The 18,208-nt window shown below is 39.6% G+C and overlaps 4 non-coding genes across 4 annotated transcripts; all 4 read right to left on the bottom strand.

Annotated features, from left to right (window-relative positions):
• Positions 1 to 4,007: 4,007 nt before the first annotated feature.
• TRNAV-CAC (transfer RNA valine (anticodon CAC)) lies at positions 4,008 to 4,080 on the bottom strand. Its single transcript has one exon. It is a non-coding gene; the product is annotated as a tRNA-Val (tRNA).
• A 3,911-nt stretch (positions 4,081 to 7,991) lies between these two features.
• TRNAV-CAC (transfer RNA valine (anticodon CAC)) lies at positions 7,992 to 8,064 on the bottom strand. The gene has a single exon. It is a non-coding gene; the product is annotated as a tRNA-Val (tRNA).
• A 4,123-nt stretch (positions 8,065 to 12,187) lies between these two features.
• TRNAV-CAC (transfer RNA valine (anticodon CAC)) lies at positions 12,188 to 12,260 on the bottom strand. Its single transcript has one exon. It is a non-coding gene; the product is annotated as a tRNA-Val (tRNA).
• A 2,940-nt stretch (positions 12,261 to 15,200) lies between these two features.
• TRNAV-CAC (transfer RNA valine (anticodon CAC)) lies at positions 15,201 to 15,273 on the bottom strand. Its single transcript has one exon. It is a non-coding gene; the product is annotated as a tRNA-Val (tRNA).
• Positions 15,274 to 18,208: the final 2,935 nt, after the last annotated feature.

Genomic DNA, 18,208 nt, shown 5'->3' with positions numbered 1-18,208 from the left:
CTAACAACAAAAAAAAAGAATATTAAGGCATTGTATAATGGTGAAACTATTATACTCTGAGGGAGATAACAATGTATAATAGAAATAGGGTGAGGGTTAGTACTGAGACACACAAACTTTACTACAGCTAGTTTCTGTAGTGTAGTGGTTATCACGTTCGCCTACAGCATTGCAGCTCTGGAAATATATTTATATTTGTAATACTATTGTGTCTAACAAAAAAAAAAAAGAATATTAAGGCATTGTATAATGGTGAAACTATTATACTCTGAGGGAGATAACACTGTATAATAGAAATAGGGTGAGGGTTAGTACTGAGACACACAAACTTTACTACAGCTAGTTTCTGTAGTGTAGTGGTTATCACGTTCGCCTAACACGTGAAAGGTATCCGGTTCGAGACCGGGCAGAAACAGCTTTTTTTTTTTTTTTTTTAATGTAACATTAAATTGGTTAAGGAATTTGTTAATCAGTTGTGCAATCGTCTTTACTGCTTTATCTCCTCAGCACAAACACAACTTGAATATAATCTGTTATTGACCTTTTTTTTAATTTTAGAAAACAGAACTACAAATACGCCACATTATTTGCCAAATTTTCATATATGTATAATTATATATATTGTGTGTTACACACCAGAAACAAAACAAATATAAAGGACTTGAATACAATCTGTTCTCAACATGTGGTGCTGTCGCAGAGCAAAGTGGATAGTCTAGCACAGGGGTACGCAAACTGGGGGGCGCGAGATTGTCTGCTGGGGGCGTGGGGTTTACAGAGGCGCTGCTTCCCGAAGGCATTTCAATTATATGCCATGGGAGCGGCGAAGGCCTCTGTAAACTAAACTGCATTTACCTTGGTTCAGACGGCTTATGGAGACGCATCCAGGACATGGGTACTTGAGCCCTTCCCTGCTACCCAAATGGCTCTGGCATCCTCTGGTGGCTTTCATCTCTAATGTCCAGCAGACTTGCTGGCACCAACTTGGCAGCCCTGACAGTCTGTCTGAACATTGGTTCCAAAAGTCCCAGATCATATATATAGTGCACAACAGTACATACAGCACTATCACAGTATTAAATAAAAATACACTTTTAATACGTTCCTAAGTCTCTTGGTATGGGGAATAGAATAGAAAGCTGTACTTTTTATTTCTACTAGCCTTTATTCCCCACACACTATCTTTAGATGTAGAGTGGACTCTGAGTGTCCTCTCACAACTTCATATATGGTTGGAGCAACCATGTAGCCCAATACAGGTCACGGGCTACCTGGGCATTAACTGAGTATCCCCCTTATCCTAGGGACCCCTCATAGTTACAGGGACACTTTGTCTCCCTTTGCCCCATTTACCTTTCTGGGCTATGCTGAAGCAGGGAACCCTAGCAGTGAGTTGCGCAAGTGTTTTCAAGGGGAGATATTGCCAAGACAATGTACCTACATGTATCCGAGAATCAGGGATGATTCTTGGGTACATTTTTAGGAGAGCCGACAACTCCGGACACCAACTACCTAGGCACATTCTGACAACAATTTATCCGCAAAACCCACCTTGAAACTCATGCCCTTGCAACCCCTGCTTGTTGGCATCCCTGGAAAGGCAAAAACACACAAAATCTTTATTGTCGCAAATTACAAGTTATTCATGTACAGTTACTGGGCTCAAGAGCTGACACTCTTGAACCCTTATATACGGATCAGGGATAACAATTCATGGGCTTGACCTTTATTGAGTGCCTGGTTACCCACTACCATCACAATGAGCCTCTTCACTTTTATCTGCTTCTGGTTCCCCATCAGATCTCACTTAATTTGAGAGAAGAGGAGGAAAGACATCAGCAATGATCTTAGAGAAGCAATTGTTGCTGCCCATCAATCTGGGAAGGGTTATAAGGCCATTTCCAAACAATTTAAAAGCCATCATTCTACAGTGAGAAAGATTATTCAAAAGTTGAAAACATTCAAGGCAGTTGCCAATCTTCCCAGGAGTGGACGTCCCAGCAAATTCACCCCAAGGTCAGACCGTGCAATGCTCAGAGAAATTGCAAACAAACCAAGAGTTACATCTCAGACTCTACAGGCCTCAGTTAGCATGTTAAATGTTAAAGTTCATGACAGTCCAATTTTAAAAAGACTGAACAAGTATGGTTTGTTTGGAAAGGTTGCCAGGAGAAAGCCTCTTTTCTCTAAAAAGACCATGGCAGCACGGCTTAGGTTTGCAAATGTGCATATGAACAAACCACGAGACTTCCGGGAACAATGTCCTTTGGACAGACGAGACCAAAGTGGAGATGTTTGGCCATAATGCACAGCGCCACATTTGTCGAAAACCAAACACAGCATATCAGCACAAACACCTCATACCAACTGTCAAGCACGGTGGTGGAGGGGTGATGATTTGGCCTTGTTTTGCCGCCACAGGACCTGGGAACCTTGCAGACATTGAGTCGACCATGAACTGTATATCAAAGTATTCTAGAGTCAAATGTGAAGCCATCTGTCCGACAGCTAAAGCTTGGGTGAAATTGGGTCATGCAACAGGACAATGATCCCAAGCACACCAGCAAATCTACAACAGAATGTCTGCAAAGAAAAGAATCAAGGTGTTGCAATGGCCCAGTCAAAGTCCAGACCTCAACCCGATTGATATGCTGTGGCTGGACTTTAAGAGAGCTGTGCATAAACAAATGCCCACAAACCTCAATGCAGCAATGTTGTAAAGAAGAGTGGGCCAAAATTCCTCCACAACGATGTGAGAGACTGATAAAGTCATACAGAAAATGATTACTTCAAGTTATTGCTGCTGCTAAAGGTGGTTCTACAAACTATTGAATCATAAGATATACTTAGTTTTTCACACATGGCTTCTCCATTTTGGCTTTATTTTTGTTAAATAAATCATGACACGGTGTAATATGTCATGTGTTGTTGTTCATCTGAGGTTGTATTTACCTAATTGTAAGACCTGCTAAGGAACAGAGATGGTTATTATGTCCTGATATGTAAAACTACACAATTCAAAGAGGGTGTATTTTCTTTTTCACCCAACTGTAGATCTGATCATTATTTGGGATGGCAAAGAGAATGTTTTACTTGAATTTACTTGCAGTGTTTGATTCAAATGAGATTGGTCTAACATTTACATTCAATACCAGTCCCGACTCCCTAGTCTTTCTCGATCTTGTACTATCTGTAGATGACAATTACAATATTGTCACTAAAACTGATTTTAAATCTGTGGCGGTGAATAGCTATATCCATGCGAAAAGCAATCATCATGCCAGGTTGATAAACAATATACCACTAGTGCAATTTCATCGCCTTAAGAGAAATTGTACATTGTATCAGGATTTTTGCTCACAGTCTCTGACTCTGACCAACAGATTAATAGCTAAGGATATGACAAGGATCGAGTTCAGGAAGCTTTCCAAAAAGTTGCAGTGAAAGATAGAGATACACTACTACTTCAATCTAAGCCAAAGACCTATGCCAAAAATAACAAGGACAACAAGGATAACAAGAATAAAAACAAGGAAATGGAGCCCAGGAGATCTGGGGACAATAATCTTGGATTTGGTTGTCCAAGGTCCATCACAAAGTATAATCAGTCCTCCTACCAAATTCAGAAACTCCTGAAAAAACATTGGGGTGTTCTCCTATGTGTCCCCCTTCTACGTACTTCCCTGCCCAATAAAGTTCCCGTTCTGTATAAGAAGGCAAGAGATCTTAAAACTTTACAGTGTACAGCAAATTAAAATATCACTTGTGAGCACAGTCACATGTATCAGACAGGTCTTTTCACCATTGTTAGTGAAATAAACTACAAAGTTAGAATAAAATGATGAGAAAAATGTAGAGACCGTTGTGTCCAATACAAATTCCTGGTCAGCATTTTTCTTGGGAGAAACATGTGTTACCTATGTCAGAGTAAACTTTGCAGATTATGTTCACTTGTTAAAATAAAATGAACAAAATCTTTTTGGATGCACATAAAAAAAATGAAATGATGTTTCTGCCCGGTTTCGAACCGGGGACCTTTCGCGTGTGAGGCGAACGTGATAACCACTACACTACAGAAACTACTATGTGGTGTATTGATCTCATTCTCCTACAGATCTGTCTGAAAACGAGAGAAGTAGTGTTTACTACAGCATTGCAGCTCTGGAAATATATTTATATTTGTAATACTATTGTGCCTAACAACAAAAAAAAAGAATATTAAGGCATTGTATAATGGTGAAACTATTATACTCTGAGGGAGATAACAATGTATAATAGAAATAGGGTGAGGGTTAGTACTGAGACACACAAACTTTACTACAGCTAGTTTCTGTAGTGTAGTGGTTATCACGTTCGCCTAACACGTGAAAGGTATCCGGTTCGAGACCGGGCAGAAACAGCTTTTTTTTTTTTTTTTTTAATGTAACATTAAATTGGTTAAGGAATTTGTTAATCAGTTGTGCAATCGTCTTTACTGCTTTATCTCCTCAGCACAAACACAACTTGAATATAATCTGTTATTGACCTTTTTTTTAATTTTAGAAAACAGAACTACAAATACGCCACATTATTTGCCAAATTTTCATATATGTATAATTATATATATTGTGTGTTACACACCAGAAACAAAACAAATATAAAGGACTTGAATACAATCTGTTCTCAACATGTGGTGCTGTCGCAGAGCAAAGTGGATAGTCTAGCACAGGGGTACGCAAACTGGGGGGCGCGAGATTGTCTGCTGGGGGCGTGGGGTTTACAGAGGCGCTGCTTCCCGAAGGCATTTCAATTATATGCCATGGGAGCGGCGAAGGCCTCTGTAAACTAAACTGCATTTACCTTGGTTCAGACGGCTTATGGAGACGCATCCAGGACATGGGTACTTGAGCCCTTCCCTGCTACCCAAATGGCTCTGGCATCCTCTGGTGGCTTTCATCTCTAATGTCCAGCAGACTTGCTGGCACCAACTTGGCAGCCCTGACAGTCTGTCTGAACATTGGTTCCAAAAGTCCCAGATCATATATATAGTGCACAACAGTACATACAGCACTATCACAGTATTAAATAAAAATACACTTTTAATACGTTCCTAAGTCTCTTGGTATGGGGAATAGAATAGAAAGCTGTACTTTTTATTTCTACTAGCCTTTATTCCCCACACACTATCTTTAGATGTAGAGTGGACTCTGAGTGTCCTCTCACAACTTCATATATGGTTGGAGCAACCATGTAGCCCAATACAGGTCACGGGCTACCTGGGCATTAACTGAGTATCCCCCTTATCCTAGGGACCCCTCATAGTTACAGGGACACTTTGTCTCCCTTTGCCCCATTTACCTTTCTGGGCTATGCTGAAGCAGGGAACCCTAGCAGTGAGTTGCGCAAGTGTTTTCAAGGGGAGATATTGCCAAGACAATGTACCTACATGTATCCGAGAATCAGGGATGATTCTTGGGTACATTTTTAGGAGAGCCGACAACTCCGGACACCAACTACCTAGGCACATTCTGACAACAATTTATCCGCAAAACCCACCTTGAAACTCATGCCCTTGCAACCCCTGCTTGTTGGCATCCCTGGAAAGGCAAAAACACACAAAATCTTTATTGTCGCAAATTACAAGTTATTCATGTACAGTTACTGGGCTCAAGAGCTGACACTCTTGAACCCTTATATACGGATCAGGGATAACAATTCATGGGCTTGACCTTTATTGAGTGCCTGGTTACCCACTACAATCACAATGAGCCTCTTCACTTTTATCTGCTTCTGGTTCCCCATCAGATCTCACTTAATTTGAGAGAAGAGGAGGAAAGACATCAGCAATGATCTTAGAGAAGCAATTGTTGCTGCCCATCAATCTGGGAAGGGTTATAAGGCCATTTCCAAACAATTTAAAAGCCATCATTCTACAGTGAGAAAGATTATTCAAAAGTTGAAAACATTCAAGGCAGTTGCCAATCTTCCCAGGAGTGGACGTCCCAGCAAATTCACCCCAAGGTCAGACCGTGCAATGCTCAGAGAAATTGCAAACAAACCAAGAGTTACATCTCAGACTCTACAGGCCTCAGTTAGCATGTTAAATGTTAAAGTTCATGACAGTCCAATTTTAAAAAGACTGAACAAGTATGGTTTGTTTGGAAAGGTTGCCAGGAGAAAGCCTCTTTTCTCTAAAAAGACCATGGCAGCACGGCTTAGGTTTGCAAATGTGCATATGAACAAACCACGAGACTTCCGGGAACAATGTCCTTTGGACAGACGAGACCAAAGTGGAGATGTTTGGCCATAATGCACAGCGCCACATTTGTCGAAAACCAAACACAGCATATCAGCACAAACACCTCATACCAACTGTCAAGCACGGTGGTGGAGGGGTGATGATTTGGCCTTGTTTTGCCGCCACAGGACCTGGGAACCTTGCAGACATTGAGTCGACCATGAACTGTATATCAAAGTATTCTAGAGTCAAATGTGAAGCCATCTGTCCGACAGCTAAAGCTTGGGTGAAATTGGGTCATGCAACAGGACAATGATCCCAAGCACACCAGCAAATCTACAACAGAATGTCTGCAAAGAAAAGAATCAAGGTGTTGCAATGGCCCAGTCAAAGTCCAGACCTCAACCCGATTGATATGCTGTGGCTGGACTTTAAGAGAGCTGTGCATAAACAAATGCCCACAAACCTCAATGCAGCAATGTTGTAAAGAAGAGTGGGCCAAAATTCCTCCACAACGATGTGAGAGACTGATAAAGTCATACAGAAAATGATTACTTCAAGTTATTGCTGCTGCTAAAGGTGGTTCTACAAACTATTGAATCATAAGATATACTTAGTTTTTCACACATGGCTTCTCCATTTTGGCTTTATTTTTGTTAAATAAATCATGACACGGTGTAATATGTCATGTGTTGTTGTTCATCTGAGGTTGTATTTACCTAATTGTAAGACCTGCTAAGGAACAGAGATGGTTATTATGTCCTGATATGTAAAACTACACAATTCAAAGAGGGTGTATTTTCTTTTTCACCCAACTGTAGATCTGATCATTATTTGGGATGGCAAAGAGAATGTTTTACTTGAATTTACTTGCAGTGTTTGATTCAAATGAGATTGGTCTAACATTTACATTCAATACCAGTCCCGACTCCCTAGTCTTTCTCGATCTTGTACTATCTGTAGATGACAATTACAATATTGTCACTAAAACTGATTTTAAATCTGTGGCGGTGAATAGCTATATCCATGCGAAAAGCAATCATCATGCCAGGTTGATAAACAATATACCACTAGTGCAATTTCATCGCCTTAAGAGAAATTGTACATTGTATCAGGATTTTTGCTCACAGTCTCTGACTCTGACCAACAGATTAATAGCTAAGGATATGACAAGGATCGAGTTCAGGAAGCTTTCCAAAAAGTTGCAGTGAAAGATAGAGATACACTACTACTTCAATCTAAGCCAAAGACCTATGCCAAAAATAACAAGGACAACAAGGATAACAAGAATAAAAACAAGGAAATGGAGCCCAGGAGATCTGGGGACAATAATCTTGGATTTGGTTGTCCAAGGTCCATCACAAAGTATAATCAGTCCTCCTACCAAATTCAGAAACTCCTGAAAAAACATTGGGGTGTTCTCCTATGTGTCCCCCTTCTACGTACTTCCCTGCCCAATAAAGTTCCCGTTCTGTATAAGAAGGCAAGAGATCTTAAAACTTTACAGTGTACAGCAAATTAAAATATCACTTGTGAGCACAGTCACATGTATCAGACAGGTCTTTTCACCATTGTTAGTGAAATAAACTACAAAGTTAGAATAAAATGATGAGAAAAATGTAGAGACCGTTGTGTCCAATACAAATTCCTGGTCAGCATTTTTCTTGGGAGAAACATGTGTTACCTATGTCAGAGTAAACTTTGCAGATTATGTTCACTTGTTAAAATAAAATGAACAAAATCTTTTTGGATGCACATAAAAAAAATGAAATGATGTTTCTGCCCGGTTTCGAACCGGGGACCTTTCGCGTGTGAGGCGAACGTGATAACCACTACACTACAGAAACTACTATGTGGTGTATTGATCTCATTCTCCTACAGATCTGTCTGAAAACGAGAGAAGTAGTGTTTACTACAGCATTGCAGCTCTGGAAATATATTTATATTTGTAATACTATTGTGCCTAACAACAAAAAAAAAGAATATTAAGGCATTGTATAATGGTGAAACTATTATACTCTGAGGGAGATAACAATGTATAATAGAAATAGGGTGAGGGTTAGTACTGAGACACACAAACTTTACTACAGCTAGTTTCTGTAGTGTAGTGGTTATCACGTTCGCCTACAGCATTGCAGCTCTGGAAATATATTTATATTTGTAATACTATTGTGTCTAACAAAAAAAAAAAAGAATATTAAGGCATTGTATAATGGTGAAACTATTATACTCTGAGGGAGATAACAATGTATAATAGAAATAGGGTGAGGGTTAGTACTGAGACACACAAACTTTACTACAGCTAGTTTCTGTAGTGTAGTGGTTATCACGTTCGCCTAACACGTGAAAGGTATCCGGTTCGAGACCGGGCAGAAACAGCTTTTTTTTTTTTTTTTTTAATGTAACATTAAATTGGTTAAGGAATTTGTTAATCAGTTGTGCAATCGTCTTTACTGCTTTATCTCCTCAGCACAAACACAACTTGAATATAATCTGTTATTGACCTTTTTTTTAATTTTAGAAAACAGAACTACAAATACGCCACATTATTTGCCAAATTTTCATATATGTATAATTATATATATTGTGTGTTACACACCAGAAACAAAACAAATATAAAGGACTTGAATACAATCTGTTCTCAACATGTGGTGCTGTCGCAGAGCAAAGTGGATAGTCTAGCACAGGGGTACGCAAACTGGGGGGCGCGAGATTGTCTGCTGGGGGCGTGGGGTTTACAGAGGCGCTGCTTCCCGAAGGCATTTCAATTATATGCCATGGGAGCGGCGAAGGCCTCTGTAAACTAAACTGCATTTACCTTGGTTCAGACGGCTTATGGAGACGCATCCAGGACATGGGTACTTGAGCCCTTCCCTGCTACCCAAATGGCTCTGGCATCCTCTGGTGGCTTTCATCTCTAATGTCCAGCAGACTTGCTGGCACCAACTTGGCAGCCCTGACAGTCTGTCTGAACATTGGTTCCAAAAGTCCCAGATCATATATATAGTGCACAACAGTACATACAGCACTATCACAGTATTAAATAAAAATACACTTTTAATACGTTCCTAAGTCTCTTGGTATGGGGAATAGAATAGAAAGCTGTACTTTTTATTTCTACTAGCCTTTATTCCCCACACACTATCTTTAGATGTAGAGTGGACTCTGAGTGTCCTCTCACAACTTCATATATGGTTGGAGCAACCATGTAGCCCAATACAGGTCACGGGCTACCTGGGCATTAACTGAGTATCCCCCTTATCCTAGGGACCCCTCATAGTTACAGGGACACTTTGTCTCCCTTTGCCCCATTTACCTTTCTGGGCTATGCTGAAGCAGGGAACCCTAGCAGTGAGTTGCGCAAGTGTTTTCAAGGGGAGATATTGCCAAGACAATGTACCTACATGTATCCGAGAATCAGGGATGATTCTTGGGTACATTTTTAGGAGAGCCGACAACTCCGGACACCAACTACCTAGGCACATTCTGACAACAATTTCTCCGCAAAACCCACCTTGAAACTCATGCCCTTGCAACCCCTGCTTGTTGGCATCCCTGGAAAGGCAAAAACACACAAAATCTTTATTGTCGCAAATTACAAGTTATTCATGTACAGTTACTGGGCTCAAGAGCTGACACTCTTGAACCCTTATATACGGATCAGGGATAACAATTCATGGGCTTGACCTTTATTGAGTGCCTGGTTACCCACTACCATCACAATGAGCCTCTTCACTTTTATCTGCTTCTGGTTCCCCATCAGATCTCACTTAATTTGAGAGAAGAGGAGGAAAGACATCAGCAATGATCTTAGAGAAGCAATTGTTGCTGCCCATCAATCTGGGAAGGGTTATAAGGCCATTTCCAAACAATTTAAAAGCCATCATTCTACAGTGAGAAAGATTATTCAAAAGTTGAAAACATTCAAGGCAGTTGCCAATCTTCCCAGGAGTGGACGTCCCAGCAAATTCACCCCAAGGTCAGACCGTGCAATGCTCAGAGAAATTGCAAACAAACCAAGAGTTACATCTCAGACTCTACAGGCCTCAGTTAGCATGTTAAATGTTAAAGTTCATGACAGTCCAATTTTAAAAAGACTGAACAAGTATGGTTTGTTTGGAAAGGTTGCCAGGAGAAAGCCTCTTTTCTCTAAAAAGACCATGGCAGCACGGCTTAGGTTTGCAAATGTGCATATGAACAAACCACGAGACTTCCGGGAACAATGTCCTTTGGACAGACGAGACCAAAGTGGAGATGTTTGGCCATAATGCACAGCGCCACATTTGTCGAAAACCAAACACAGCATATCAGCACAAACACCTCATACCAACTGTCAAGCACGGTGGTGGAGGGGTGATGATTTGGCCTTGTTTTGCCGCCACAGGACCTGGGAACCTTGCAGACATTGAGTCGACCATGAACTGTATATCAAAGTATTCTAGAGTCAAATGTGAAGCCATCTGTCCGACAGCTAAAGCTTGGGTGAAATTGGGTCATGCAACAGGACAATGATCCCAAGCACACCAGCAAATCTACAACAGAATGTCTGCAAAGAAAAGAATCAAGGTGTTGCAATGGCCCAGTCAAAGTCCAGACCTCAACCCGATTGATATGCTGTGGCTGGACTTTAAGAGAGCTGTGCATAAACAAATGCCCACAAACCTCAATGCAGCAATGTTGTAAAGAAGAGTGGGCCAAAATTCCTCCACAACGATGTGAGAGACTGATAAAGTCATACAGAAAATGATTACTTCAAGTTATTGCTGCTGCTAAAGGTGGTTCTACAAACTATTGAATCATAAGATATACTTAGTTTTTCACACATGGCTTCTCCATTTTGGCTTTATTTTTGTTAAATAAATCATGACACGGTGTAATATGTCATGTGTTGTTGTTCATCTGAGGTTGTATTTACCTAATTGTAAGACCTGCTAAGGAACAGAGATGGTTATTATGTCCTGATATGTAAAACTACACAATTCAAAGAGGGTGTATTTTCTTTTTCACCCAACTGTAGATCTGATCATTATTTGGGATGGCAAAGAGAATGTTTTACTTGAATTTACTTGCAGTGTTTGATTCAAATGAGATTGGTCTAACATTTACATTCAATACCAGTCCCGACTCCCTAGTCTTTCTCGATCTTGTACTATCTGTAGATGACAATTACAATATTGTCACTAAAACTGATTTTAAATCTGTGGCGGTGAATAGCTATATCCATGCGAAAAGCAATCATCATGCCAGGTTGATAAACAATATACCACTAGTGCAATTTCATCGCCTTAAGAGAAATTGTACATTGTATCAGGATTTTTGCGCACAGTCTCTGACTCTGACCAACAGATTAATAGCTAAGGATATGACAAGGATCGAGTTCAGGAAGCTTTCCAAAAAGTTGCAGTGAAAGATAGAGATACACTACTACTTCAATCTAAGCCAAAGACCTATGCCAAAAATAACAAGGACAACAAGGATAACAAGAATAAAAACAAGGAAATGGAGCCCAGGAGATCTGGGGACAATAATCTTGGATTTGGTTGTCCAAGGTCCATCACAAAGTATAATCAGTCCTCCTACCAAATTCAGAAACTCCTGAAAAAACATTGGGGTGTTCTCCTATGTGTCCCCCTTCTACGTACTTCCCTGCCCAATAAAGTTCCCGTTCTGTATAAGAAGGCAAGAGATCTTAAAACTTTACAGTGTACAGCAAATTAAAATATCACTTGTGAGCACAGTCACATGTATCAGACAGGTCTTTTCACCATTGTTAGTGAAATAAACTACAAAGTTAGAATAAAATGATGAGAAAAATGTAGAGACCGTTGTGTCCAATACAAATTCCTGGTCAGCATTTTTCTTGGGAGAAACATGTGTTACCTATGTCAGAGTAAACTTTGCAGATTATGTTCACTTGTTAAAATAAAATGAACAAAATCTTTTTGGATGCACATAAAAAAAATGAAATGATGTTTCTGCCCGGTTTCGAACCGGGGACCTTTCGCGTGTGAGGCGAACGTGATAACCACTACACTACAGAAACTACTATGTGGTGTATTGATCTCTTTCTCCTACAGATCTGTCTGAAAACGAGAGAAGTAGTGTTTACTACAGCATTGCAGCTCTGGAAATATATTTATATTTGTAATACTATTGTGCCTAACAACAAAAAAAAAGAATATTAAGGCATTGTATAATGGTGAAACTATTATACTCTGAGGGAGATAACAATGTATAATAGAAATAGGGTGAGGGTTAGTACTGAGACACACAAACTTTACTACAGCTAGTTTCTGTAGTGTAGTGGTTATCACGTTCGCCTACAGCATTGCAGCTCTGGAAATATATTTATATTTGTAATACTATTGTGTCTAACAAAAAAAAAAAAGAATATTAAGGCATTGTATAATGGTGAAACTATTATACTCTGAGGGAGATAACAATGTATAATAGAAATAGGGTGAGGGTTAGTACTGAGACACACAAACTTTACTACAGCTAGTTTCTGTAGTGTAGTGGTTATCACAAACTCATGCCCTTGCAACCCCTGCTTGTTGGCATCCCTGGAAAGGCAAAAACACACAAAATCTTTATTGTCGCAAATTACAAGTTTTTCATGTACAGTTACTGGGCTCAAGAGCTGACACTCTTGAACCCTTATATACGGATCAGGGATAACAATTCATGGGCTTGACCTTTATTGAGTGCCTGGTTACCCACTACCATCACAATGAGCCTCTTCACTTTTATCTGCTTCATGTTCCCCATCAGATCTCACTTAATTTGAGAGAAGAGGAGGAAAGACATCAGCAATGATCTTAGAGAAGCAATTGTTGCTGCCCATCAATCTGGGAAGGGTTATAAGGCCATTTCCAAACAATTTAAAAGCCATTATTCTACAGTGAGAAAGATTATTCAAAAGTTGAAAACATTCAAGGCAGTTGCCAATCTTCCCAGGAGTGGACGTCCCAGCAAATTCACCCCAAGGTCAGACCGTGCAATGCTAAGAGAAATTGCAAAAAACCCAAGAGTTACATCTCAGACTCTACAGGCCTCAGTTAGCATGTTAAATGTTAAAGTTCATGACCGTCCAATTTTAAAAAGACTGAACAAGTATGGTTTGTTTGGAAGGGTTGCCAGGAGAAAGCCTCTTTTCTCTAAAAAGAACATGGCAGCACGGCTTAGGTTTGCAAATGTGCATATGAACAAACCACGAGACTTCCGGGAACAATGTCCTTTGGACAGACGAGTCCAAAGTGGAGATGTTTGGCCATAATGCACAGCGCCACATTTGTCAAAAACCAAACACAACATATCAGCACAAACACTTCATACCAACTGTCAAGCACAGTGGTGGAGGGGTGATGATTTGGGCTTTTTTTGCAGCCACAGGACCTGGGAACCTTGCAGTCATTGAGTCGACCATGAACTGTATATCAAAGTATTCTAGAGTCAAATGTGAAGCCATCTGTCCGACAGCTAAAGCTTGGGTGAAATTGGGTCATGCAACAGGACAATGATCCCAAGCACACCAGCAAATCTACAACAGAATGTCTGAAAAGAAAAGAATCAAGGTGTTGCAATGGCCCAATCAAAGTCCAGACCTCAACCCGATTGATATGCTGTGGCTGGACTTTAAGAGAGCTGTGCATAAACAAATGCCCACAAACCTCAATGCAGCAATGTTGTAAAGAAGAGTGGGCCAAAATTCCTCCACAACGATGTGAGAGACTGATAAAGTCATACAGAAAATGATTACTTCAAGTTATTGCTGCTGCTAAAGGTGGTTCTACAAACTATTGAATCATAAGATATACTTAGTTTTTCACACATGGCTTCTCCATTTTGGCTTTATTTTTGTTAAATAAATCATGACACGGTGTAATATGTCATGTGTTGTTGTTCATCTGAGGTTGTATTTACCTAATTGTAAGACCTGCTAAGGAACAGAGATGCTTATTATGTCCTGATATGTAAAACTACACAATTCAAAGAGGGTGTATTTTCTTTTTCACCCAACTGTAGATCTGATCATTATTTGGGATGGCAAAGAGAATGTTTTACTTGAATTTACTTGCAGTGTTTGATTCAAATGAGATTGGTCTAACATTTACATTCAATACCAGTCCCGACTCCCTAGTCTTTCTCGATCTTGTACTATCTGTAGATGACAATTACAATATTGTCACTAAAACTGATTTTAAATCTGTGGCGGTGAATAGCTATATCCATGCGAAAAGCAATCATCATGCCAGGTTGATAAACAATATACCACTAGTGCAATTTCATCGCCTTAAGAGAAATTGTACATTGTATCAGGATTTTTGCGCACAGTCTCTGACTCTGACCAACAGATTAATAGCTAAGGATATGACAAGGATCGAGTTCAGGAAGCTTTCCAAAAAGTTGCAGTGAAAGATAGAGATACAGTACACTACTACTTCAATCTAAGCCAAAGACCTATGCCAAAAATAACAAGGACAACAAGGATAACAAGAATAAAAACAAGGAAATGGAGCCCAGGAGATCTGGGGACAATAATCTTGGATTTGGTTGTCCAAGGTCCATCACAAAGTATAATCAGTCCTCCTACCAAATTCAGAAACTCCTGAAAAAACATTGGGGTGTTCTCCTATGTGTCCCCCTTCTACGTACTTCCCTGCCCAATAAAGTTCCCGTTCTGTATAAGAAGGCAAGAGATCTTAAAACTTTACAGTGTACAGCAAATTAAAATATCACTTGTGAGCACAGTCACATGTATCAGACAGGTCTTTTCACCATTGTTAGTGAAATAAACTACAAAGTTAGAATAAAATGATGAGAAAAATGTAGAGACCGTTGTGTCCAATACAAATTCCTGGTCAGCATTTTTCTTGGGAGAAACATGTGTTACCTATGTCAGAGTAAACTTTGCAGATTATGTTCACTTGTTAAAATAAAATGAACAAAATCTTTTTGGATGCACATAAAAAAAATGAAATGATGTTTCTGCCCGGTTTCGAACCGGGGACCTTTCGCGTGTGAGGCGAACGTGATAACCACTACACTACAGAAACTACTATGTGGTGTATTGATCTCATTCTCCTACAGATCTGTCTGAAAACGAGAGAAGTAGTGTTTACTACAGCATTGCAGCTCTGGAAATATATTTATATTTGTAATACTATTGTGCCTAACAACAAAAAAAAAGAATATTAAGGCATTGTATAATGGTGAAACTATTATACTCTGAGGGAGATTACAATGTATAATAGAAATAGGGTGAGGGTTAGTACTGAGACACACAAACTTTACTACAGCTAGTTTCTGTAGTGTAGTGGTTATCACGTTCGCCTACAGCATTGCAGCTCTGGAAATATATTTATATTTGTAATACTATTGTGTCTAACAAAAAAAAAAAAGAATATTAAGGCATTGTATAATGGTGAAACTATTATACTCTGAGGGAGATAACAATGTATAATAGAAATAGGGTGAGGGTTAGTACTGAGACACACAAACTTTACTACAGCTAGTTTCTGTAGTGTAGTGGTTATCACAAACTCATGCCCTTGCAACCCCTGCTTGTTGGCATCCCTGGAAAGGCAAAAACACACAAAATCTTTATTGTCGCAAATTACAAGTTTTTCATGTACAGTTACTGGGCTCAAGAGCTGACACTCTTGAACCCTTATATACGGATCAGGGATAACAATTCATGGGCTTGACCTTTATTGAGTGCCTGGTTACCCACTACCATCACAATGAGCCTCTTCACTTTTATCTGCTTCATGTTCCCCATCAGATCTCACTTAATTTGAGAGAAGAGGAGGAAAGACATCAGCAATGATCTTAGAGAAGCAATTGTTGCTGCCCATCAATCTGGGAAGGGTTATAAGGCCATTTCCAAACAATTTAAAAGCCATCATTCTACAGTGAGAAAGATTATTCAAAAGTTGAAAACATTCAAGGCAGTTGCCAATCTTCCCAGGAGTGGACGTCCCAGCAAATTCACCCCAAGGTCAGACCGTGCAATGCTAAGAGAAATTGCAAAAAACCCAAGAGTTACATCTCAGACTCTACAGGCCTCAGTTAGCATGTTAAATGTTAAAGTTCATGACAGTCCAATTTTAAAAAGACTGAACAAGTATGGTTTGTTTGGAAGGGTTGCCAGGAGAAAGCCTCTTTTCTCTAAAAAGAACATGGCAGCACGGCTTAGGTTTGCAAATGTGCATATGAACAAACCACGAGACTTCCGGGAACAATGTCCTTTGGACAGACGAGACCAAAGTGGAGATGTTTGGCCATAATGCACAGCGCCACATTTGTCAAAAACCAAACACAACATATCAGCACAAACACTTCATACCAACTGTCAAGCACGGTGGTGGAGGGGTGATGATTTGGGCTTTTTTTGCAGCCACAGGACCTGGGAACCTTGCAGTCATTGAGTCGACCATGAACTGTATATCAAAGTATTCTAGAGTCAAATGTGAAGCCATCTGTCCGACAGCTAAAGCTTGGGTGAAATTGGGTCATGCAACAGGACAATGATCCCAAGCACACCAGCAAATCTACAACAGAATGTCTGAAAAGAAAAGAATCAAGGTGTTGCAATGGCCCAATCAAAGTCCAGACCTCAACCCGATTGATATGCTGTGGCTGGACTTTAAGAGAGCTGTGCATAAACAAATGCCCACAAACCTCAATGCAGCAATGTTGTAAAGAAGAGTGGGCCAAAATTCCTCCACAACGATGTGAGAGACTGATAAAGTCATACAGAAAATGATTACTTCAAGTTATTGCTGCTGCTAAAGGTGGTTCTACAAACTATTGAATCATAAGATATACTTAGTTTTTCACACATGGCTTCTCCATTTTGGCTTTATTTTTGTTAAATAAATCATGACACGGTGTAATATGTCATGTGTTGTTGTTCATCTGAGGTTGTATTTACCTAATTGTAAGACCTGCTAAGGAACAGAGATGCTTATTATGTCCTGATATGTAAAACTACACAATTCAAAGAGGGTGTATTTTCTTTTTCACCCAACTGTAGATCTGATCATTATTTGGGATGGCAAAGAGAATGTTTTACTTGAATTTACTTGCAGTGTTTGATTCAAATGAGATTGGTCTAACATTTACATTCAATACCAGTCCCGACTCCCTAGTCTTTCTCGATCTTGTACTATCTGTAGATGACAATTACAATATTGTCACTAAAACTGATTTTAAATCTGTGGCGGTGAATAGCTATATCCATGCGAAAAGCAATCATCATGCCAGGTTGATAAACAATATACCACTAGTGCAATTTCATCGCCTTAAGAGAAATTGTACATTGTATCAGGATTTTTGCGCACAGTCTCTGACTCTGACCAACAGATTAATAGCTAAGGATATGACAAGGATCGAGTTCAGGAAGCTTTCCAAAAAGTTGCAGTGAAAGATAGAGATACACTACTACTTCAATCTAAGCCAAAGACCTATGCCAAAAATAACAAGGACAACAAGGATAACAAGAATAAAAACAAGGAAATGGAGCCCAGGAGATCTGGGGACAATAATCTTGGATTTGGTTGTCCAAGGTCCATCACAAAGTATAATCAGTCCTCCTACCAAATTCAGAAACTCCTGAAAAAACATTGGGGTGTTCTCCTATGTGTCCCCCTTCTACGTACTTCCCTGCCCAATAAAGTTCCCGTTCTGTATAAGAAGGCAAGAGATCTTAAAACTTTACAGTGTACAGCAAATTAAAATATCACTTGTGAGCACAGTCACATGTATCAGACAGGTCTTTTCACCATTGTTAGTGAAATAAACTACAAAGTTAGAATAAAATGATGAGAAAAATGTAGAGACCGTTGTGTCCAATACAAATTCCTGGTCAGCATTTTTCTTGGGAGAAACATGTGTTACCTATGTCAGAGTAAACTTTGCAGATTATGTTCACTTGTTAAAATAAAATGAACAAAATCTTTTTGGATGCACATAAAAAAAATGAAATGA

The sequence above is a fragment of the Ascaphus truei genome, unplaced genomic scaffold, assembly GCF_040206685.1.
Source record: "Ascaphus truei isolate aAscTru1 unplaced genomic scaffold, aAscTru1.hap1 HAP1_SCAFFOLD_325, whole genome shotgun sequence".
Classification (NCBI taxonomy): Eukaryota; Metazoa; Chordata; class Amphibia; order Anura; family Ascaphidae; genus Ascaphus; species Ascaphus truei.
This window is presented reverse-complemented; position numbering and strand designations above follow the sequence as displayed.